This window comes from Lutra lutra, chromosome 14 (genome assembly GCF_902655055.1).
Source record: "Lutra lutra chromosome 14, mLutLut1.2, whole genome shotgun sequence".
Lineage (NCBI taxonomy): Eukaryota > Metazoa > Chordata > Mammalia > Carnivora > Mustelidae > Lutra > Lutra lutra.
Window position 1 is genome coordinate 11,233,172 of NC_062291.1, and position 25,168 is coordinate 11,258,339.

General features: G+C 35.4%; 1 long non-coding RNA gene across 1 annotated transcript in view; it reads right to left on the reverse strand.

Annotated features, from left to right (window-relative positions):
- LOC125084829 (uncharacterized) overlaps window positions 1–25,168 on the reverse strand; it is a 132,328-nt gene that overhangs the window by 42,981 nt on the left and 64,179 nt on the right. The gene's annotated exons all lie outside the window — the stretch shown is intronic.

The following is a 25,168-nucleotide window of genomic DNA, read 5'->3' on the forward strand; positions in this document are numbered from 1 at the left end:
ATAAAACCTGATTTAAATGATTGCAATCATTTCTATTCTCTAAAGATATTTCTGTAACTTCAATTTATCTCTTGCTTCCATGTTTCCCAGATGGCACAGGAAAGAAAAGAAAAAAAAATAGATACTGGACTTCTTGACTATTTTTTTTTTTTAATTTGCATTGAAAGACACCATCAACAGAATTAAAAGGCACCCCACAGAATGGGATACAATATTTGCAAATCCTGTCACTGATAAGGGATTAATATCCAAAAGATAAAGAAAACTCCTAACTCTCAACAACAAAAAAAACAAACAACTCAATTTAAAAATGGGTGAAGGGGAATTCCTGGGTGGCTCAGTTGGTTAAGCATCTGCCTTTGGCCCGCGTCCTGGAAGGTCCTGGGATTGAGTCCTGGGCTCTTTGCTTAGTGTGGAGCCTGCTTCTCCCTCTCCCTCTGCCTGCCATTCTTGCTGCTTATGTGCTCTCTCTCTCTCTGTCAAATAATAATTAAAATCTTTTAAAAAATAATAAAAATGGGGAAAGAACTTGAATAGATATTTCTCAAAGAAGATATACAAATAGCCGACAAGCACGTGAAAGATGTCCAAAGTACGGATTATTAGGGAAATGTAAATCAAAACTGCAATACCACCTCACACCCATTAGGATGGCTACTATCAAGGAAAAAGGAAGAAACTAACAAATGTTAGCAAGATAGGGAGAAACTGAAGTAGTTGTGCACTCTTGGTAGGGACACAAAATGACACTGCTGCTGTGGGAACCAATGTTTTCGTGCCCCCAAAAAGTAATAATAGAATGACAGTATAATCTAGCAATTCCACTCCTGAGTATATGCCCAAAAGAAGTGAAAAGAGGGCCTTGAAGAGACATTTGTACACCCATATTCAGAGCAGCATTGTTCACGATAACTTAAATGTGGAAGCCATCAACAGACGAAAATATGGCATATATAAAATTCATCCTTAAAAAGGAAGAAAATTCTGACATATGCTACAACATGGATGAAACTTGAGAACATTATGCTAATTTAAATAAGTCAGACCCAAGAAGACAAATAATATATAATTCCGCTAAATGGGATACTTAAGAGTATTCAAACTCATAAAGACAAAAAGGAAAATAGTAGTTTGCCAGATGCTGGCAGGGAAAGAGGTAAGAGGAGATGTTGTTTAATGTGCATAAAATTCCAGACTGACAAGATGAAAAGAACTCTGGGATGGGTGGTGGTAATGGCAGAGCATATTATGAATGTATTTAATTCCACAGAATTGCACACTTCAGAAGTGTTAAGATGGGGGCACCTGGGTGGCTCAGTGGGTTAAGCCTCTGCCTTTGGCTCAGGTCATGATCTCAGGGTCCTGGGATCGAGCCCTGGCATCGGGCTCTCTGCTCAGCAGGGAGCCTGTTTCCCCCCTCCCTCTCCCTCTCTGCCTACTTGTGATATCTCTGTGTCAAATAAATAAATAAAATCTTAAAAAAAAAAGAAGTGTTAAGATGGTACCTATTGCTTCAATAAAAAATTGGAAAAAGGAGAACTTACTGAAATATTAAAAAGTTTAAAGGGCAATTGGGTTAGAAATATTAAATGTAAAAGCCAGTATCAAGGAAACAAGACAAATATACAATAAAGAAAATCAATAAATATCCAATGTATTGAATTATGGTATATCAACAATTTGATAAAGACTAATTAAATTCATAAATAAATATTATCCAGAAAGGATAACAGATTTCCATTATTAGGAATTAAAAAGAGTCATCACACCATATCTTACAAAAGTTAAAAATCAATAAATCTGTATAATACATTAAAAAATGTGAATGAGAAGGAAAACATTATTTAAAACCATAAATCATACCAAGAAGAAAAGAGACAAAAGAAAAAGAAACCACAAATAGAAATCACAGACAGTTCTATATCAATAAGGTAAAAGTAATTAAATTCAGAAGTAAAAACCACTAGACAAACAAAACTGTTCAGTAACAAATTGTGCCAAATATGTAAGCAAAGAGATAAATCGACCTTATAGAAATATCTTTAGAGAACAGAAAAGGTAGAATGCACTTTCAAATAATTTTTTTAAATGATTTTATTTATTTATTCAAGAGACACTGAGACAGAGTCAGAGGGAGAAACAGGCTGCCCATGGAGTAGGGAGCCCAATTCAGGACTCGATCCCAGTGCCCCAGAATCATGACACGAGCTGAAGGCAGAGGCTCAACCAACTGAACCATTCAGGCAACTTGTAATTTTTTTTTTTTTAAAGATTTTATTTATTTATTTGACAGAGAGAAATCACAAGTAAGCAGAGAGGCAGGCAGAGAGAGAGGAGGAAGCAGGCTCCCTGCTGAGCAGAAAGCCCGATGTGGGGCTCGAACCCAGGACCTGGGATCATGACCTGAGCCGAAGGCAGCAGCTTAACCCACCGAGCCACCCAGGCGCCCCGGCAACTTGTAATTTTTAAGCTAGAGAAAATTTACAATCAAAATTTGACAGTGGGGGGGGCGCCTGGGTGGCTCAGTGGGTTAAAGCTCTGCCTTTGGCTCAGGTCACGATCCCAGGATCCTGGAATGGAGCCCCACATTAGGCTCTTTGCTCAGCAGGGAGCCTGCTTCTCCCTCTCTATCTGCCTTCCTCTCTGCCTACTTCTGCCTACTTGTGATTTCTCTGTCAAATAAATAAATCAAAAAATCTTAAAAAAAAAAAATTTGACACCAGGGTGCCTGGCCAGCTCAGTCAGTAGAGCATGCTGCTCTGGATCTGGGATTGTGGGTTCAAGCCCCATGTTGAATGTAGAGATTACTTAAATAAATAAACTTTTTAAAAAATTGACAATGGCTAAGTCAATCATAGATGTGACTATAAAAAATACCATTGGGCTTCAGATAGGGACTGCAGTGAACCTGTAGATAGCTTTGGTTAGTAGTGACGTCTTAACATACTGTCTTCCTACCCATGAGTATAGGATGTGTTTTCATTTATTCATGTCTTCTTTAATTTCAGCAAAGTTTTGTAGTTTTGATTGTGAAAGTCTTCTGCCTCCTTAGTTAAGTTACTTCCTAAGTATTTTATTTTTTCGATGTTGGTTCCTTTTCAGATTGTTCATTCTAGTGTATAAAAATACAACTGATTTAATGCATTGAATTTATATCCTGTTACACTGCTGAATTTACTAGTTCTAATAATTTTTTTGTTGAATCTTTAGGATTTTCCACACATAACATTATATCATCTCTGAACAGAGATGATTTGGCTTCTTTTCCAACTTGAATTTTTTTTTTTTTTTAATTCTAACTGCTAGATTAGAATTTCCAGTACTACATAGCAAAGAACTGGCAAAAGTGAGCATCCATTAATTTTGTTGAAAACTTAACTGTAAGTCTCCTTTGGAGTTAATCTGTTCTTTTTTCTGGTTTCTTTTAAAAGTTATCCTTTCTGAGGTGCCAGGGTGGCTCAGGCAGTTAAGCCTCTGCCTTCTATTCAGGTCATGATCTCAGGGTCCTGGGATTGAACCCCTAATTGGACTCCCTGCTCAGCGGGGAGTCTGCTTGTCCTTCTCCTTTGCCCCTTCCCCAACATGTGTGTTCATGTTCACTCCCTCTCTTACTCAAATAAATAAATAAATAAACTTTTTTTAAAGTTATCATTTTTTTATCTTTGGCTAAGCACAATTTTACTTTCGGGCAATTAGTTTCAGTTTTCTTTTTGTTTATGCAAGGAAGTGTTGCTGAACATCTTCAAAACCATGGTTTAATAACTTTCATCAGTTTTAGAAACTTCCTGGCCAGGATCGTTTCAAATATACAGCTTTGACCTGTTTTTTTCCTCTTTTTCTCTGACTCCAATTACATGCAGTAAAATTTGCACACATATTCTGTGACTCCTCAAGATTTCTCATTCTCATTTTTCTCAATTCTTCAGTCTGAACATTTTCTACTGACTTATAGTTTTGAGTTCACTAGTCCTTTCTCCTGTTGTGTGTAATATGCTATTAAGCCTATATTTTGAACTCTATGTCTGGGTTATTTGTTTTTCCATGTCTGGGACTTTCTTGATTTTTTTTTAATAAGCAAGTCTCTGGTATTTTTTAAAATATATTTTGAAAGATATTAAAACTATTTCAAAACTCAGGCTTGGTAAATCTATGGTATGGATCATCTCTGTGTCTGATTCTATTCTCTCTCTCTCTCTCTTTAGCATTCTCTACCTTTTCTTACCTTTGGTTCTTAAACATTTGGTCCTATCCTTTGTTATCCTCATATTTGATATTAATTGTATGCATGACACCGATTACAAAGAGAGGTTAAAGAGAATAAGTTGTATTTAAGATACTACTGTCACCTAACCAGTAGAATAAGATCACCTTATCAAATAGATGCTGTGCCATTTGGAACTAGCTGTGTTTGAAGAAATAAGTGCATCATGAACTATGTATTTTGCCATTTTGCAGTTTTTTTTTTTTCACAAGCAAACATGAAATGTATAAATAATAAATGTAAATATCTCATTCTTGTCTTTGCTACTAAATTTTGGCTTTGATAATGTGATTCTACTCACTTGCTTCTATTTTTTTTCTCATTAGAAGTGCTTTGTGCCTCCATGTTAGATAAAGAAGGAAAGTAGTTAACTTTTCCTGTTTTTAAGTTATTATTGAAATACCCTCTAAAAAAGATCTTCTAAAAGCCTTAAATTATTCAAAGATCTGCATAATTTTTTGAAGCAGGAGAGATGTAGGCAAGAAAATGTTTTGAACAAGTCAATGGAAATAAAGGGTTTCAAAGAGTACCCCAGGTGGCAAAGTCATGGCCGCCATTAATCTGTCGGAAATTATAACTACAACTTAGAAAATAGGATGAGTCATCGGGGATTGCCTGGAAGAGAAAATTGTAGGATACTTAATTTAGCAACTCTGATTCACTACACTGAAATAAGTAACAGGATTGATATGATGAGGCATCCTTAGTGCTCCCACACCATCCCACAGGTGGTAGTTGAAATGCCTATTTGCAATATCTTCTTGAAAATCCTCTTCCCATTCCTCCTTTCCATATCAAATCCCATCATGTGCACGCATACACACAAACACACAGAAATCAAAAAGAAAAGAAATGAAATCTGTAAATGGTAGAAAGAATAATGGTATATTTTGAGGACTTTTTAGAGACTTCAGCATAAATGCACACGGTGACTCCAAATAGAAAAGTGGGGGAGGGAGTTATGATAGAAGATGTAAACATGGAAGAGATACCAACAGCAAAAATGCACTGTGAATATCACCTCCAAAAACTGGAAACAATGAAATAAACAAGTAATCCTGTGTTAATTATACTTACGACCTGGAATATTGAGAGAGATATAAATTGATCCTTAGTAGATGAAGACAATGAGCTAATAAATTTTCATCCAATTAAATCAGGTGCTGCACAAGTTGCCATAACAATCTAGTGTAGATTAGAACACAGCAAAAATGTACTTGGATAAATTTGCCTCCAGCTTGTAATGGGGACTATGTTTCAAGAAGAAAAATACATTAGCTTTGGAAAAAAAAGTTGAATAATGCAATATATACTTAGCTTCTTTTTATGTTTCCTTGAAAATGAGAATTCCCATTGAGATTTAACAGAGTACCATTGTGGAAATTCTGATAATTGAATATATAAACTAATTTGGACATATTTTTCTTTTATGTACATATGTTTATAAGCAGCCTAGAATTTTCTTGTGTCTTCTCATTTACCTGTGTCTTCCCTCTCTTAAATGTTCCAACTTCAGCTGTATACACTCCAAATGCTGTTCCAACAAACTGCCAATTGTTTTTAATTTTTTACTGTTGCTAAAGAATTTTTTTTAAATTTTAGTATGGAATTTATGTACTTATCAAATATTTATTCCATGCATATGACACATTAGGCATCTATTTTATGATATTTTGTGTGTATCAATGTGTGTATAAAATGTGTCTTATTTATCAGAGTGTACAATCTTTGATAAAAGACATAATCACTCTGAAATTTTGCAAATATTCCCTTCATATACTGTGCTGCTATAAGGCTTATTATTAAAGAGGTACTTATCAGTACTTATTAGTGATCAATGATGAATACCGAAATGTGAACAAAGTTATTAGTAATTTTTTTTTTGCCTGTTTTGGAAATGACCATGAAATAATTCTCACCTACCAAGTGATAAATCAATAAAGCAAAATTTTCCCCTTCAAATAAAATTTTAAAGAAAATACAGTATGGGGGCGCCTGGGTGGCTCAGTGGGTTGGGCCAATGCCTTCGGCTCAGGTCATGGTCTCGGGGTCCTGGGATCAAACCCCACATTGGGCTCTCTGCTCAGCTGGGAGCCTGCTTCTCCCTCTCTCCCTGCCTACCTCTCTGACTACTTGTGATCTCTCTCTGCTAAATAAATAAATAAAATCCTTTTAAAAAAAAAAGAAAAAATAATCAGTATGTTAAAATAAAATTATGCAAAATCGTAATGAAGAAAAAAGCTAATGAATCCATGTATTTTTTTCAAAAAAAATGTGTGTAGCATTATGTGGCCTAATGCCCTTTCTTTAAATGCAGTGGAGAAAAATCTGGCCCCAAATCCAAGTCCCCATGAGGTTTCTCTTGTATCTGCTTCTTTCCAATTCTCATTCCAATAGCCACTAGGGAATTTCACACAGCAGGTGTATCAAGCAGAGATAATTCAAGAAAGGGAGGGGAAAACAGCTGAGAGGGGAGAGCAGGTAGAAAGAAATTTGGGGAACATCCACATTGATACTTGCCTCATCATGAATTTATCGAATTCTCTAAACCTTGGGTTACTATTGTATTTTGCAGATATATTATATGTACAACTAATTCTTATTCTATTTCCACCCTCAAAGAAAACTCTAAAAATTGCCTGTTTTTATAGAACGTGTCTATGCATTAATTCTCAACCTTTGGGGCAGTATGGAAGCCTGAATTACTTAACAAAAACTATTTAACATCTGCTAGAAAAATATGACTGCACATATTTACAAAATCTTTTTAAAAAGATTAATGAGTAATTGAAATCTATAAACTACAGACCAAAAAACAATGTTCTTCTGAAAGAAAAGAAATTTTTTTTTATAGGACAACAGGTTATTATTTCACATTTTTAAATAATACATTTTCACTATGATGTTGATTTTGGTTCCCATATAGATTTTTCTTAAAAAGTAATCTAATGTGTATTTAATACATTTTGTGGCAGTTATATTAATAATTTATTTAACTCTTATATTTAACTCTTTAATTTAACTTAATTTAATTTAGTTTAATTTAAATTAATTAAACTTAATTTAAATTTAATTTAATTTAACTCTTATATTCTTCAAGTTTTATTTTTAACATATTTTTATTTGAGTTTCAGTTGGAGTTCAAATTGAGTTGGAAATACAAAGATAAAGAGTCCAGTGTCTTGCCCTAAAGAAATACAAAATCGGTTGGGGGCGTTGGGTGAGCCTGGTGTTAGATGAGGGTTTGAAGAGCTTTAGGGTGAAAAGGAAGGTATCCAAGTTTGAGAAAGATAATCCTTACAGTTTGTCTCTAATATTGAGTGAGCTGTGGCAGTTTATAGTCAGCAAGGAATTGGTCCATTTCTTCCAAGCTGTTGAATTTAATTGTAAATTTGTTTGTAGTATTCCCTTATTATTCTTTTAATAGCTGCAGGGTCTGTACTGATTTCTGCTGTTTCATTCCTGATATTGGTGATTTGTGTTTTATTTTTTCATTTTTTTTATCTTTGTCAGTCTTACTAAATGTTAACCAATTTTACTGATTTTTCAGAAGATCAATTTTGGTTACTTTCTGGCTTCAGTTTTATTGATTTCTACTTTTATATCTATTATTTCCTTCCTTCTCATTTTGGGTTTATTTTACTCTTCGGTTTCTAGATTTTTGAAGAATAAGCATGGGTTATTGATTTGAGTCATTTCTCTCTTAATGTATACAGGTACTGTCAGAAAAATTCTTCTAACAAAAATAAAAACATAAATTTTGTTAATTATATTTTTAGTTTCTTTAATTTCAATGTATTTTTTAATCTCCTTTGAGACATTTTTTGATCTAGAGGTTATTTATTACTGCGATAAAGCATTTGGAGAACTTTCTGTTATAGATTTATAGTTTGACTTATTCCATTTTGTTTAGGAAACATACTCTGCATAATTTTGATTCTTTTAAATTTGCTGAGGTTTGTTTTATAGCCCAAGATGTGGCCTATCTTAATGGAGTTCCATGGGCATTTAAAATAAATGTGCACTCTTCTTAATCTTTAATGTATGCCAATTAGATACTTTTTTTTTTTTGGTGTTTAGTTCTTCAGTATCATTACTGATTTTCCTCCCAGTAGATTTAGCAGTCTGAGAATAAGATATTGAAATCATAAGCCTAATTTAGGATTTGTCTATTTCTTATTTTTGACCTATCAGTTTTAAATGTATTATAGGGTCTATTGTTTGGTGCATATAGACTTATAATTGTTATGTCTTCCTGGTGGATTTTTCCTTTCATTCTTATGTGATATGTCTTTCTGTCTCTAGTAATATTCTCTGCTTTAAGGTTTACCTTGTCTAATAATCTAGCCACTTCTGCTCTTTAAAGAATAGATGCTTGCATGGCATATCTTTTTCTAAGTTTTTGTTTTCAACCTATCTATATCATTTTTTAAAATTATTTATTTGAAATCCAATCAAGAAATGGACAGAGGACATGAACAGACATTTCTGCAAAGAAGACATCCAGATGGCCAACAGACACATGAAAAAGTGCTCACATCACTCGGCATCAGAGAAATACAAATCAAAACCACAATGAGATACCACCTCACACCAGTCAGAATGGCTAAAATTAACAAGTCAGGAAATGACAGATGCTGGCAAGGATGCAGAGAAAGGGGAACTCTCCTATGCTGTTGGTGGGAATGCAAACTGGTGCAACCACTCTGCAAAACAGCATGGAGGTTCCTCAAAAAGTTGAAAATAGAGCTACCCTATGACCCAGCAATTGCACTGCTGGGTATTTACCCTAAAGATACAAACATAGTGGTCCAAAGGGGCACATGCACCTGAATGTTTATAGCAGCAATGTCCACAATAGCCAAACTATGGAAAGAACCTAGATGTCCATCAACAGATGAATGGATAAAGAAGATGTGGTATATATACACAATGGAATACTATGCAGCCATCAAAAGAAATGAAATCTTGCCATTTGCGACGACGTGGATAGAACTAGAGGGTATTATGCTTAGCGAAATAAGTCAGTCAGAGAAAGACAACTATCAAATGATCTCCCTGATATGAGGGAGAGGAGATGCAACGTGGGGGGTTTGGGGGGTAGGAAAAGAATAAATGAAACAGATGGGATTGGGAGGGAGACAAATCATAAGTGACTCTTAATCTCACCAAACAAACTGAGGGTTGGTGGGGGGAGGGGGGCCGGGAGAGGGGGGTGGGGTTATGGACATTGTGGAGGGTATGTGCTATGGTGAGTGCTGTGAAGTGTGTAAACCTGGCAATTCACAGACCTGTACCCCTGGGGATAAAAATACATTATATATTTATAAAAAATAGAAAATTTAATTAAAAAAATCTAAAATTATTTATTTGAACAGAGAGAGAGAGAGCACAAGCAAAGGGAACAACAGAGGGAGAGGCGAAGCCAGCCCCCTGCTGACATGAGTGTCCTATGTGAGGCTTGATCCCAGGACCATGGGATCATGACCTGAGCCAAAGGCAGCCGCTTAAGCGACTAAGCCACCCAGGTACTCCTATATCATATTTGAAGTCAGTTTTTTACAGATATCAGATTGTTGGGTTCTATTCTTTCTTATCCAACATGCAAACCTTCACCAAATAATTGGTATATTATGATGTTTTATATTTAAGATAATTATTGATATATTAGGCCTTAAATTTATCATCTTATTTTTGTTTTCTGCTTGTTTCTTCTGCTTCTCATTCCTCCATTTATCTCTTCTTAATTTTTTGTGGGTTTTGAATATTTTTTAGGATTTCATCTTTATTTTTATATCACCTCTGAATATTAAATTTTGTATGGCTTTTCTTAATAGCTGCAATAAATATTATGATATACAAATGTAACTTATAAAAACCTACTGGTATTGAGCTATTATCACTGTGAAAGAAGTATAGAAACTTAACTTCCTCTTAGATTCCTTTACATTCCAACTTTAAAATTCAATAGACTCTCAACTATAGAGAACAAACTGAGGGCTGCTGAAGAAGAGGTTGGCAAGGGATGGGGTAAATGTGTGATGGGGATTAAGAAGGACATTTGTTGTGATGAGCACTCGGTATCATATATAAGTAATGAATCACTAAATTCTACTCCTGAATCTAATATTACATTGTTTGTTAACTAACTAAAATTTAAATAAAAACCTGAAACAAAAAATAAATAAATAAAATACAATTCCCTAAAATATTCTCTTTATATATGTCAAGTACCACACCTTGTGGTGGTATAATTTTTGCTTCAATCTTCAACTTTTTAAATAAAACTAACAAGAGGGGCACCTAGGTGGCTCAGTCAGTTAAGTGTCTGCTTTTGGCTCAGGTCACGATCCCAGAGTCCTGGGATCAAGTCCCACTTTGTCTCCCTGTTCAGCAGGAAGCCTGCTTCTCCCTCTCCTGCTCCTCCTGCTTGTGTGCTCTCTCACTCTCTCTCTCTCTCAAATAAATAAATAAAATATTTTAAAAAATAAAACTAACAAGAATTAGAATATTATATTTACCATTCTAATTATCTTCTCTTTTGAATTTCTAAAATTGCTCCTTTTATTTTTTGTCTGGAGAATTTATTTTAGCCACTTATGGGCAGACTTACTAGATATTAAAGAAGACACACACAAAAAATGGAAATATATTCCATGTTCATGGATTGGAAGAATTAATATTATTAAAATTTCCATACTGTCCAAAGCAATCTACATAGTTAATGCACTCTCTATCAAAATTCCAATATCACTTTTCATAGAAACAAAACAGACTTAAAATTTGTATGAAACCCCAAAAGACTCTGAATAACCAAAGTAATCTTGAGAAGGTTGGAGACATTATACTCCCTGATTTCAAACTGTAGTACAAAGATATAGTACTCAAAACAATATGTTATTGACATAAGAACAAATAGATCAATGGAACCAAGTAGAAAGTCCAGAAATAAACCCACACATATACAACCAATTGATTTATGACAAAGATATAAAGAATATACACTGGGGAAAAGTCTTTTCAATAAATGGTATTGGGAAAACTTGACAGCCACATGCCAAAGAATGAAACTGACCACTGTCTTAAACCACATATAAAAATTAACTCAAAATGTATCAAGATAGATATATATATATAGATATATATATATATATCCTGAAACCATAGCACTCCTAGAAGAGATATAGGAGGTAAGCTCCTTGACATTGGTTTTGGCAATGACTTTTTGAATTTGAGACCAAAAACAAAGAGAATAGAAGCAAAGACTGGAAAGTGACATTATATTAAACTAATAAGATTTTTCACAGCAAAGGAAACCATCAACAAAACAAAAAGGTAATATACAAAATGGAAGAAATTTGCAAATTGTATATCCAATAAGAAGTTAATATCTGAAATACCTAAAGAACTTATACAACTCAACTGCAAAAAACCCAAACAGTCTAATTAAAAATGGGCAAAGGATCTAAATAGACATTTTCCCAAAAAAGACATACAGATGGTCAACAGGTACATGAAATGGTGCTCAATATCACTAATAATCAAGGAAATGTAAAATCAAAATGTAATCAAAATCAAAAATGTAAATCAAAACCACAATAAGATATCACCTCACGTCTATGAGAATGGATGTTATAACTAAAAGACAAGAAACAGTAAGTGTCGTCAAGGATGTAGAAAAAAGGGAAGAGTCGTGCACTGTTTGTGGAAGTATTAATTGGTGTGGCCACTAAAGAAAACTTTATGGAGAGTCCTCAGAAAATAAAAAATAAAAAAAAATATAACTACCATATGATCATACCAATTCCACTTCTGGGTATTTATCTGAAGAAAATGAAAATATAAACTCAGAGATTTATGCTTTCCTATATTCATTATGGCATTATTTTCAATAGAAGAGATGTAGAAGCAACTTAAGTCTTAAGTGTCCATCAATAGATGAATGGATATAGATGTGAGATATATATATATATATATATAACATACTTGTATTATATATATATATAATGAAATATTATTCATCCATAAAAAGAGAATGAAATCTTGCCCTTTGAGGGAACATGGATGCATCCAGAGGACATTATGCTAAGTGAAACATGAAATAAGTTAACATTAAATAAGTTAGATAGAGAAGACAAATACTATATAATCTCACTTTTATATGGAATTTAAAACAACAACAAAAAATCCCCCAAACTCATGGATAGAGAACAAATTGGTGGTTGCTGAAGACAGGGCAGGGAGGTGTGGGTGAAGTGCATTAAGAGTGTTAAAATGTACAAATTTCCAAGTAATAGAATAAATAAGTCATGGGGCTATAATGTACAACATGGTGAATATAGTTAATAATACTGTATTATATATTCGAAAGTTGCTAAGAGAGTAGATCTTAAAAGTTCTCACTGCTAGAAGAAAAATTTATAGCAAGGTATGGTGATGATGCTAACTAAACTTATTATGATAATTTTGCAATATATACAAGTATTGAATCATTAAGTTGAACACCTGAAACCAAAGTTATATATCAACTATATCTTTTAAAAAGAGACAGACTTGCTAACAACAATCTATTCTTGTTTTCCTTTGTTAAAAATATTTTTTATTGCTTAATCATTCCTGAAATATATTTTAACATTATATATAATTTGTGATGGACAGTTCTTTTCTTTCCATACCTGAAAAAATGTTATGTAACCTTCTGTCCTCCAGGCTTTAAATAAGAAATTCATTCTCATTCAAAATAGCTTGTCATTCAAACAGACAGTGAATTTCCCAAGTGCCATTTCTCTCTATCTGTTGCCCCCTACCCCCTACCCTGATGACACTAGGAAAAGGAGGAGGGAAATGGAATGCCAACTAGCTCTGCCTCTCAGCACCTTTTTCTGCCTCAATGATGCCAGGTGTGAGAGGAGGCTCATTAAATCACTTGATCTCACTGATACAGAAGAGGATAGAACCCTACTTCCCACTACTTCATTCAATCTCTCTTTTGCCATGTTGGTGTGGAGGTTCAGGCCCTTAATGGGCCTTGATGACACCAGAGGTAGGCGGAAGCGATGTGCTTATTACCTCTGACATGCAGCATCTTGTTTGGTCTTTTTGATGTTAGATTTTTGTAAAGGCTGAGTTCCCCACAAGCTCTGCTAATTCCATCTGTATGCACAGGGGAAAGGAGTGAAGACTTCTGGAGATGGCCTCATTAAACCTCACCATTTCTAGGTAGAAGAGAAGGATCAGTGCACCATGTAGTTCTGAGAGGTAGGGATGGAAGATCAATTGCCCACAAGGTCCCATAAAAATCATCTGGCTGGGAAATTGGAGCATCACTTGCTTCTGTGAGAAAGAGAGATTGATTGAAAGATCAACTCCCCACTTGGCTCTCTGAACACTTAGAGGAGGCAATGCAGCTTTTCTGTAGGTGTTAGCTGGAATAAAGCAGGTACCAGCAGATTTTCTGTTGTTGGGTCTGGGAAGGAGACTTTTCTCAGAGCGCCTTTTGTCTATGCCTGTTGGTGGTTTTATTTTGAAGACTATTGCAACCCTGTCTGGGATACATGGGAACTATTAACAAAATCCAGTAAAATCCAATAAAAAACCCAACAAGAAAAGATCCAAGATCCCTTCCATGGTCCAATTTCTTCTCTCCACCTTTCAGAGTCTCCCTATGCTTGTTGGTGTGTGTAAAAGCTAAAGATTTTTTTCATTGTGAAAGGTAGAACATGGGAGGAGTGTGGATCCTCCATCTTGATGGACTGGAAGTCTCCAACACCATTGTTCTACTGTTAATTATACATTGTTTTAGGTTCCCCCACTTCTGATATCCTCAGTCCTATTTTTTAGCCTCCCATTGACATGAACATGAATCAACAAACATTATACATACCTAAAATATATTTTCATATGGATAGATACCTTAAAATATATACTGGCATTCTGTGTTTTTTGTGTGTGTTTAGTACATTTACATTAATGATAATGTGTTATGTAGATCATTGGGCTTTTAGTTTACTCATTCACAATTTTGAAAATATTATATGCATCGATGATTAAAATTCTTTTATTGCTGTATAACACAGCACAAGAGGAAAAATGTGCTTTATTTATACATTTAAAGTTGATATTAAATATATATTTGATTTTTTTCTTATTTGAACAATGTCACAACAAATATCCTTATAAATATTCCCTTGAGTATTATTCTGAGTATGTTTCTGGATATAGAAGTGAAATTGGTGGGCTGTGAGATATGTATATATGCAATTTTATAGGATACTGCTGCATTTTTCTTCAAAGGAATGGGTGGTTATACTCTGGTCATGTGCTATTGCCAGACTTTTTGGTTCATACTTAATTTTAATAATCTAAAGGCTGTATCCTTTTTAAATTTGCATTTTTCTGATTTCTAGCGGATGGGTCAACTTTTTATCCACAAATCATTAAGTTTTCTTGCTGTACACAACCACTTTATATATAACTTTCCCATTGTCCTTTTGATGTGAGAGGCATATTTGTTTGTTTAGTTAATGGGTTCCAGGAGGTTTCTGTGTGTCTGTAAATATAACCTGGGTACATGAATATAGTGTATTTCCCCTGGTCTATCATCTGCTTTATATACTTGTTTATAATGTCTCCTTCTTTCAATGTCTTTGTCTTTTTTTTTTTATAATTTGTATAAGTTTTTATTGAAATACAATATATTAAATACAAATTGTAAAGTGTGCATATATTAGTGTATTTCTCCACAAATTTCCCCATCTGTGTAACCAACACACAGATCAAGATGTACAAACATTGAGATGCTTCATGTCCCATCCCACAGCATAGCCCTTATACTTTTTGAGACATAGTTAGGTCTGTTTATTGGTTTCAAGTTTTTATTTACATTCTAGTTAGTTAACATATAGTGTAATATTGGTTTCAGGAGTGGAATTCAGTCATTCATCACTTCCACACAACACCCAGTGCTCATTACAACAAGTGTACTCTTTAATAGCCATCACCCATCTGGGCCATCCCCTGCCCACTTCTTTCCATCAGCCCTGAGTTTGTTCTCTAAAGAGTGTATTATGCTAGGTGAAGTAAGTCAGTCAAAGAAAGACAAATACCACAGGATTTCACTCATACATGGAATTTAAGAAACAAACAGATGAACATAGGGGAAAGGAAAAGAAAAAGAGAGAGAGAGAGAGGCAAACCATGAAAAATAGTTCAGCTTTATCTACTGGAACATTTTCACAAAATGACTTATGCAGCGTGCACTCTATCATTGCTTTCATTCTTTTTCTTCGAGATTCATGCCTGTTTTCTCATATAGAGTCAGGTCATTATTTTTCCATTGTCATATAGTTTTTATTGTATGACTACAGTACAACTATTTTTATATTACTATTAATGTTTTGTTGAAAGTTTTGGTGATTTTTTATATTGTTTCTACAAACTGTCTTGGACATACTTTTCCAAAGTGATTTTATTACACACTCTATTATTAATGTATCAGAGTCTGTGTGTGTAAATATTCCAAGTATTCTAAGGTTCTCACTATTATATCTTGAAATAAATCCAACCTTGTTAAAACTTTTGTTTTTTCTATAAGCTTTGTTAAATTTGGGATAGTAGGATTTTTGTTTAGGATATCTGCATCTACATTCAAGATGGAATATATTAAATATATATTTATACATAGATATTAAATATAGTAGCTAGTACATTTCTTTCTTGAGTTTGATATCAAGTTAATAACTTCAAAAGTATTTTATTGATACTCATTTTTCTATTCTATTTCTAGCCCTTGAATGTTGGGCAGAATTAGCATAAAATATTTTGCAACAAGTTTATATTTTGAATTATCTTAGTGAGGAATTTTATTAAGTCTCTTTATTTAATAAATGAGAAATATTAAATTTGTCTTTCCCCATCTTTTCCTAGAAAATTGTCCATTTTATCTAAGTTTTTAAAATTTAAGGTATGAATTTCTTAGAGGGAAAAAAATCTTAAATGGAGAGATAATAGAGCCCTTAAATAAATGGGTGTTCTAGAATAGAAGAGCATTTGTTTGCATAGAGTGGAAATGTGATTTCACATTATTCATAGACTAATACTGGAGTTTATTAATGGAGATTTGAATATATAATTGTCATTTACCAATACCATTTCTAAAACACATGGCAGACTAGCACTTTAGTGATTTATAGATTTGAATGTTTTGTTTCCGCAAGCTAAATATAAGTTGATGTTTGATCAAAGTGTATCTGGGGTTGCAATTAGATCTGTATGGAAAATGAGAGAATTATGCAGATATAAATAAGAGCATTTCAATCTGAATAAAATTACAAAGGCAGGTTTGCATTGATAAATCATAATCATTTCCAGCATTTGACATGCCGGAGTCATCTCTTACTGGGCTGCTATCCCAAATAAGCATTCTTAGGAAAAGAAAGGAATGGCTATTTCCTGAATACACACACACACACACACAGAGGGGGGAAAAAAAGGAAAAGTCAGTGATCTAAGACATTATTTAAGAAAAATTACATTAGAGGGTTGTGATGAAAGTTAAAATTCTGCCTGTGAAAAAATACTAAATAAAAAAATACTGAAAATGAGACAAGTCTTCCTCAATGAGAGGAAGAAAAATCTAGGCTATCTGCAACCTCTGAGCCCTTTTTTCTCATTTGAAAAATAATTTATGCTAAAATATGTTTTTTATTTTAAATTTTGAAGTTCTGTGACAATGAAATTATATTGAATCTAAAATATTTAAGATCAAAATATATTTGGACTTTCTAGAGGATTTTGATTTTGTAGAAGAAAGAAGTGAGTGTTAGTACATAGGATTTCATGAAATAGGAGCTAGGGACACTGGCTGACAAAACATAGAATACCATAAAACTTCTGGGCTGTTGTGTACCTGAGTGGCTCAATTGGTTAAGCATCTGATGGGCTCAGGTCATGGTCTCAGGGTTCTTGTGCTCTCTCCGTCCCTCAAATAAATAAAAAACAACTTCTGGGCCGCACAATGTGAACTACTACCATATATCTAATTCAAATTAACCTATCTGCCATGAATTGGTTCCCTGGTTATATTAAAAAGTTATTAATTTTTAATCTGGAATCAACACCAGTTAGAAAACAATCCAGAGCATAGCTTAAAGTTGCATAACCTAACCATTTCCTATGTGCTCCCCAAGTCTTTTATTCTTCCCTTCCTGACATTATCTTTCTTAACGGAATTACTGAATGCTCTGTCTTACAGTGTTGCACATCATGTAAACTATGAATCCAGCTATGGCTACACAAAAAATGAGCAAAACCCCACCTCTGCCACCCATGTATAATTACCAAATTTCTGTGGTGTTCAAGGCAGTCCTATTTCATTTCCTATTTTATCTCATCCCAATTTGTAGGCTCTAAGTTTGTTTGAAGCTTTTAAGAGACCTCTTTTAGTTATTGAGATAACAACCAGACCAACAAGAAATCACTGAGAATATGGGAGATTTGCAAATAACCTTAAGTGACTTGACAAAATAGACATTTTTAGAATGCACATCAAACACTGCTTAATGCATATTCTTTTCAAATGCATGTGGAACATTCATAAAAATAGACCACATTTTGGGCTATAAACATCAACAATTAGAAAATATTGAAATCATTCAAGTACTTCCTCTAATTTTATAGAAATTAAAGTAGAAACCAATAATGAAAAGTTAATGAGAAAATGCCCAAATATGTGGAAACTAAGCAAACATAAGATAATCTGAGCCTAAGAAGTAGAAGAGAAATAAGATAATATTTTGAATTTTTATATAGCAATGGGAATATGACATGATGGAATTTTTTTTTAATTTTTTAAATTTTATTTTTTATAAACATATATTTTTATCCCCAGGGGTACAGGTCTGCGAATCGCCAGGTTTACACACTTCACAGCACTCACCATAGCACATACCCTCCCCAATATCCATAACCCCACCCCCCCCTCCCAGCCCTCCTCCCACCATCAACCCTCAGTTTGTTTTGTGAGATTAAGAGTCACTTATGGTTTGTCTCCCTCCCAATCCCATCTTGTTTCATTTACTCTTCTCCTACCCCCTTAACCCCCCATGTTGCATCTCCTCTCCCTCATATCAGGGAGATCATATGATAGTTGTCTTTCTCCGATTGACTTATTTCGCTAAGCATGATACCCTCTAGTTCCATCCACGTCGTCGCAAATGGCAAGATTTCATATCACCTCACACCAGTCAGAATGGCTAAAATTAACAAGTCAGGAAATGACAGATGCTGGCGAGGATGCGGAGAAAGGGGAACCCTCCTACACTGTTGGTGGGAATGCAAGCTGGTGCAACCACTCTGGAAAACAGCATGGAGGTTCCTCAAAATGTTGAAAATAGAACTACCCTATGACCCAGCAATTGCACTGCTGGGTATTTACCCTAAAGATACAAACGTAGTGATCCGAAGGGGCACATGCACCCGAATGTTTATAGCAGCAATGTCCACAATAGCCAAACTATGGAAAGAACCTAGATGTCCATCAACAGACGAATGGATAAAGAAGATGTGGTATATATACACAATGGAATACTATGCAGCCATCAAAAGACATGATGGAATTTTGAAGTGAAGCCAAAAGAGTTGGCAAAAAAAGAAACTTATACCTACAAACACACATATTAGAAAAACGGAAAGCTTAAAATCAACCTAGTTTTAACTAAGAAGTTAGAAAAATAACAACAAAATTATTTTAAAAGTCTGGAAAGAAGAAAATAATAAAGACATGAATTACAAATCAATGAAGTTTAATTTCTACTGCTGGCCATGTTACTGACCTTTCATCAAAAAGAAATAGGAAACTGGATGCTATACATGAAACAGCAATTTCCAGGCATTAGGATACTTGCAGCATAGGATTATCATTACAAAATAAAATGTAATCAAATGAGGTCATGTTTATGATATACTTGGGCTATTCTGTAAGTATATTCTGGACAGTAGAGAGGGAAGACAGAACCAAGGAGAGCTCTTTACTATTGCACAAATGAGTAAAATAGATTAGAGTTTCAGGATGATGAGTTAAGTGGAATTTACAGGGAATAATATGGGAGAGGAGAGAGCTATACAGAGAAACTTCTCCAGAAATTTATATGAAAGTCCCCTTAAGTCTGTTACTAAAGAATTATCTGCAGATATGTTGTGTGAAATCCAGCAGACCAGGCAAAGTACTTCTGAGAGCTGTAAACTAAAGAATTCAAATCCACCAAAAAGGAGAGACCTCATGAAATGCCCAGGCCATTCAGTAGAGGCATCAGATAGCTCATTCCTTAGTAGGAGGGCTATTGTACCCTAGAGTAAAGGCTACTTTACACCTGTCCTAACAGCTTAAAAATAAAGCTTACAATTATTGAGATGATTTATAAGTTAGTTAATTTACTGCCAAAACAAATTCAATACATAAAATCACTCAACAAAATTTTAGTTACAGTCTTTAGCATCTAATACAAATTACTAAGCCCAAAAAGAAGCGGGAACATGACTCATAACCAAGAGAAAAATCAGTCAGTAAAAAAAAATGCAGAGAAGATAACATTGATGGATGGGCAAACAACAGTTCTAAAAGAACTAGTATAAACATATGTAAGGGTTTAGAGAAAAAAAAAACAATATATTAAAAAGGCAAGTAGAACATTCAAAAACATCTATCACAAATGAAAAATGCAATCTCTCAAATGAAAAAAATGTACTTGATAAAATTAATAGCAGATTAGACATTGCATAAGGAAAAAAGATGTCTGAGTTTCAAGATATACAAATGGGGGGTCCCTGAGGGGCTCAGTGGGTTAAGCCTCTGCCTTTGGCTTGGGTTGTGATCTCAGGGTCCTGGGATCAAGCCCTGCATCGGGCTCTCTGCTCAACAGGGAGCCTGCTCCCCCCTCTATATCTCTGCCTGCTTCTCTGCCTACTTGTGATCTCTGTCTGTCAAATAAATAAATGAAATCTTAAAAAAAATGTATAAATGGAAAATATCCAAATTGAGTTGCAAAGAGTAAAAAATTAAACAGTTACCAGTGATCCCATTTTCAGGCAATAAATACACATAAAATTTGAGTCGCAGTGGGAGTGTTAGAAAAAAATACACTTGAAATATTAACAATTTTTACCAAATTTGATGAAAATTAGAAATCCATAATTTAATGATCACCAAATGGATTAACTACAAAGATAAACAGACCAAAGTATATCAAAATCAAATTGTGTAAAAGCAACTGAAGCCAACAAAAAAAGAAACACAATACAAAGAGAAAAAAAAAAGAATAAACATTATTCTTAAAAGAAGCAAAGCAATCCAGAATATTATGGAACCACATATGACTTTTTTGTCAGCACTTTTTTGGCTTTTCACCTCACAATTTAATATGACAGAACATATCCTTCAAAAATAAAAGTGAGAAGATGGCGGAGAAGTAGCAGGCTGAGACTACTTCGGGTAGTGGGAGATCAGCTAAATAGCTTATCTAAAGATTGCAAACACCTACAAATCCAACGGGAGATTGAAGAGAAGAAGAACAGCAATTCCAGAAACAGAAAATCAACCACTTTCTGCAAGGTAGGACTGGCGGAGAAGTGAATCCAAAGCGACGGGAAGATAGACCGCGGGGGGAGGGGCCGGCTCCCGGCGAGCGGCGGAGCAACGGAGCAAAATCAGGACTTTTAAAAGTCTGTTCTGCTGAGGGACATCGCTCCAGAGGCTTAACTGGGGTGAAGCCCAGGCGGGGTAAGCGCGGCCTCAGGTCCCGCAGGGTCGCAGAAGGATCGGGGGTGTCTCAGTGTCGCAGAGCTTACCGGTATTAGAACGGGGAGGCCGGCTGCAGAGACAGAGCCGAGGAGTGACTCTCAGCTCAGGGTTGCCTTGAACCGGTCGCAGGCTCGGTCGGCTCGGAGCGCGGCCGGAGGCCAGGGTGACGGGAGTCATTTGGCGCTGTTCTCTGAGGGCGCACTGAGGAGTGGGGCCCCGGGCTCTCGGCTCCTCCGGGCCGGAGACCGGGAGGCCGCCATCTTTATTCCCGTCCTCCGGACTCTACGGAAAGCGCTCAGGGAACAAAAGCTCCCGAAAGCGAACCCGAGCGGATGACTCAGCGCGGCCCCGGGTAAGGGCGGTGCAACTCCGCCTGGGGCAAAGACACTTGAGAATCACTACAACGGGCCCCTCCCCCAGAAGATCTACGGGAAACCCAGCCAGGACCAAGTTCACCTACCAAGGAGAACGGCGGAATTCCAGAGGAGAAGAAAGCAAAGCACGGAACTCATGGCTTTCTCCCCATGATTTTTTAGCCTTGCAGTTAATTTAATTTTTTTTTCTTTTTCAATTTTTTTTTCTTTTTCTCTTCTTCTGCTAATTTTTTTTTAACTTTTACCATTTTCTTTTTTTTAACGTTTTTTAAATAGTTTATCTAATATATATATATTTTTTCCTCTTTTTATATTTATTTCTTTATCGGCTTTCTTTTTTTTAATAGTTTTTTTTTTTCTTTCTTTCTGAACCCCTTTTTATCCCCTTTCTCCCCCCTCACAATTCAGGATCTCTTCTGATTTGGCTAAAGCATATTTTCCTGGGGTTATTGCCACCCTTTTAGTATTTTACTTGCTCCTTCATAAACTCTTATCTGGACAAAATGACAAGGCGGAAAAATTCACAACAAAAAAAAGAACAAGAGGCAGTACCAAAGGCTAGGGACCTAATCAATACAGACATTGGTAATATGTCAGATATAGAGTTCAGAATGATGATTCTCAAGGTTCTAGCCGGGCTTGAAAAAGGCATGGAAGATATTAAAGCAACCCTCTCGGGAGATATAAAAGCCCTTTCTGGAGAAATAAAAGAACTAAAATCTAACCAAGTTGAAATCAAAAAAGCTATTAATGAGGTGCAATCAAAAATGGAGGCTCTCACTGCTAGGATAAATGAGGCAGAAGAAAGAATTAGCGATATAGAAGACCAAATGACAGAGAATAAAGAAGCTGAGCAAAAGAGGGACAAACAGCTACTGGACCACGAGGGGAGAATTCGAGAGATAAGTGACACCATAAGACGAAACAACATTAGAATAATTGGGATTCCAGAAGAAGAGGAAACAGAGAGGGGAGCAGAAGGTATATTGGAGAGAATTATTGGAGAGAATTTCCCCAATATGGCAAAGGGAACAAGCATCAAAATCCAGGAGGTTCAAAGAACCCCCCTCAAAATCAATAAGAATAGGTCTACACCCCGTCACCTAATAGTAAAATTGACAAGTCTTAGTGACAAAGAAAAGATCCTGAAAGCAGCCCGGGAAAAGAAGTCTGTAACGTACAATGGTAAAAATATTAGATTGGCAGCAGACTTATCCACAGAGAACTGGCAGGCCAGAAAGAGCTGGCATGATATATTCAGAGTACTAAATGAGAAAAACATGCAGCCAAGAATACTATATCCAGCTAGGCTATCATTGAAAATAGACGGAGAGATTAAAAGCTTCCAGGACAAACAAAAACTGAAAGAATTTGCAAATACCAAACCAGCTCTACAGGAAATATTGAAAGGGGTCCTCTAAGCAAAGAGAGACCCTCAAAGTAGTAGATCACAAAGAAACAGAGACAATATACAATAACAGTCACCTTACAGGCAATACAATGGCACTAAATTCATATCTCTCAATACTTACCCTGAATGTTAATGGGCTAAATGCCCCAATCAAAAGACACAGGGTATCAGAATGGATAAAAAAACAAAAACCATCTATATGTTGCCTACAAGAAACTCATCTTACACCCGAAGACACCTCCAGGTTTAAAGTGAGGGGGTGGAAAAGAATTTACCATGCTAATGGACATCAGAAGAAAGCAGGAGTGGCAATCCTTATATCAGATCAATTAGATTTTAAGCCAAAGATTATAATAAGAGATGAGGAAGGACACTATATCATACTCAAAGGAACTGTCCAACAAGAAGATCTAACAATTTTAAACATCTATGCCCCTAACGTGGGAGCAGCCAACTATATAAACCAATTAATAACAAAATCAAAGAAACACATCGACAAGAATACAATCATAGTAGGGGATTTTAACACTCCCCTCACTGAAATGGACAGATCATCCAAGCAAAAGATCAACAAGGAAATCAAGGCCTTAAATGACACACTGGACCAGATGGACATCACAGATATATTCAGAACATTTCATCCCAAAGCAACAGAATACACATTCTTCTCTAGTGCACATGGAACGTTCTCCAGAATAGATCACATTCTTGGTCCTAAATCAAGTCTCAACCGGTATCAAAAGATTGGGATCATTCCCTGCATATTTTCAGACCACAATGCTCTAAAGCTAGAACTCAATCACAAGAGGAAATTTGGAAAGAACCCAAATACATGGAGACTAAACAGCATCCTTCTAAAGAATGAATGGGTCAACCAGGAAATCAAAGAAGAATTGAAAAAATTTATGGAAACAAATGATAATGAAAACACAACAGTTCAGAATCTGTGGGACACAACAAAGGCAGTCCTGAGAGGAAAATATATAGCGGTACAAGCCTTTCTCAAGAAACAAGAAAGGTCTCAGGTACACAACCTAACCCTACACCTAAAGGAGCTGGAGAAAGAACAAGAAAGAAACCCTAAACCCAGCAGGAGAAGAGAAATCATAAAGATCAGAGCAGAAATCAATGAAATAGAAACCAAAAAAACAATAGAACAAATCAACGAAACTAGGAGCTGGTTCTTTGAAAGAATTAATAAGATTGATAAACCCCTGGCCAGACTTATCAAAAAGAAAAGAGAGAGGACCCAAATAAATAAAATCATGAATGAAAGAGGAGAGATCACAACGAACACCAAAGAAATACAGACAATTATAAGAACATACTATGAGCAACTCTACGCCAACAAATTTGACAATCTGGAAGAAATGGATGCATTCCTAGAGACATATAAACTACCACAACTGAACCAGGAAGAAATAGAAAGCCTGAACAGACCCATAACCAGTAAGGAGATTGAAACAGTCATCAAAAATCTTCAAACAAACAAAAGCCCAGGGCCAGACGGCTTCCCGGGGGAATTCTACCAAACATTTAAAGAAGAACTAATTCCTATTCTCCTGAAACTGTTCCAAAAAATAGCAATAGAAGGAAAACTTCCAAACTCATTTTATGAGGCCAGCATCACCTTGATCCCAAAACCAGACAAGGATCCCAACAAAAAGGAGAACTACAGACCAATATCCTTGATGAACACAGATGCAAAAATTCTCGCCAAAATACTAGCCAATAGGATTCAACAGTACGTTAAAAGGATTATTCACCACGACCAAGTGGGATTTATTCCAGGGCTGCAAGGCTGGTTCAACATCCGCAAATCAATCAATGTGATACAACACATTAATAAAAGAAAGAACAAGAACCATATGATCCTCTCCATAGATGCTGAAAAAGCATTTGACAAAGTACAGCATCCCTTCCTGATCAAAACTCTTCAAAGTGTAGGGATAGACGGCACATACCTCAATATTATCAAAGCCATCTATGAAAAACCCACTGCAAATATCATTCTCAATGGAGAAAAACTGAAAGCTTTTCCGCTAAGGTCAGGAACACGGCAGGGATGTCCGTTATCACCACTGCTATTCAACATAGTACTAGAAGTCCTAGCCTCAGCAATCAGACAACAAAAGGAAATTAAAGGCATCCAAATCGGCAAAGAAGAAGTCAAACTATCACTCTTCGCAGATGATATGATACTCTATGTGGAAAACCCAAAAGACTCCACTCCAAAACTGCTAGAACTTGTACAGGAATTCAGTAAAGTGTCAGGATATAAAATCAATGCACAGAAATCAGTTGCATTTCTCTACACCAACAACAAG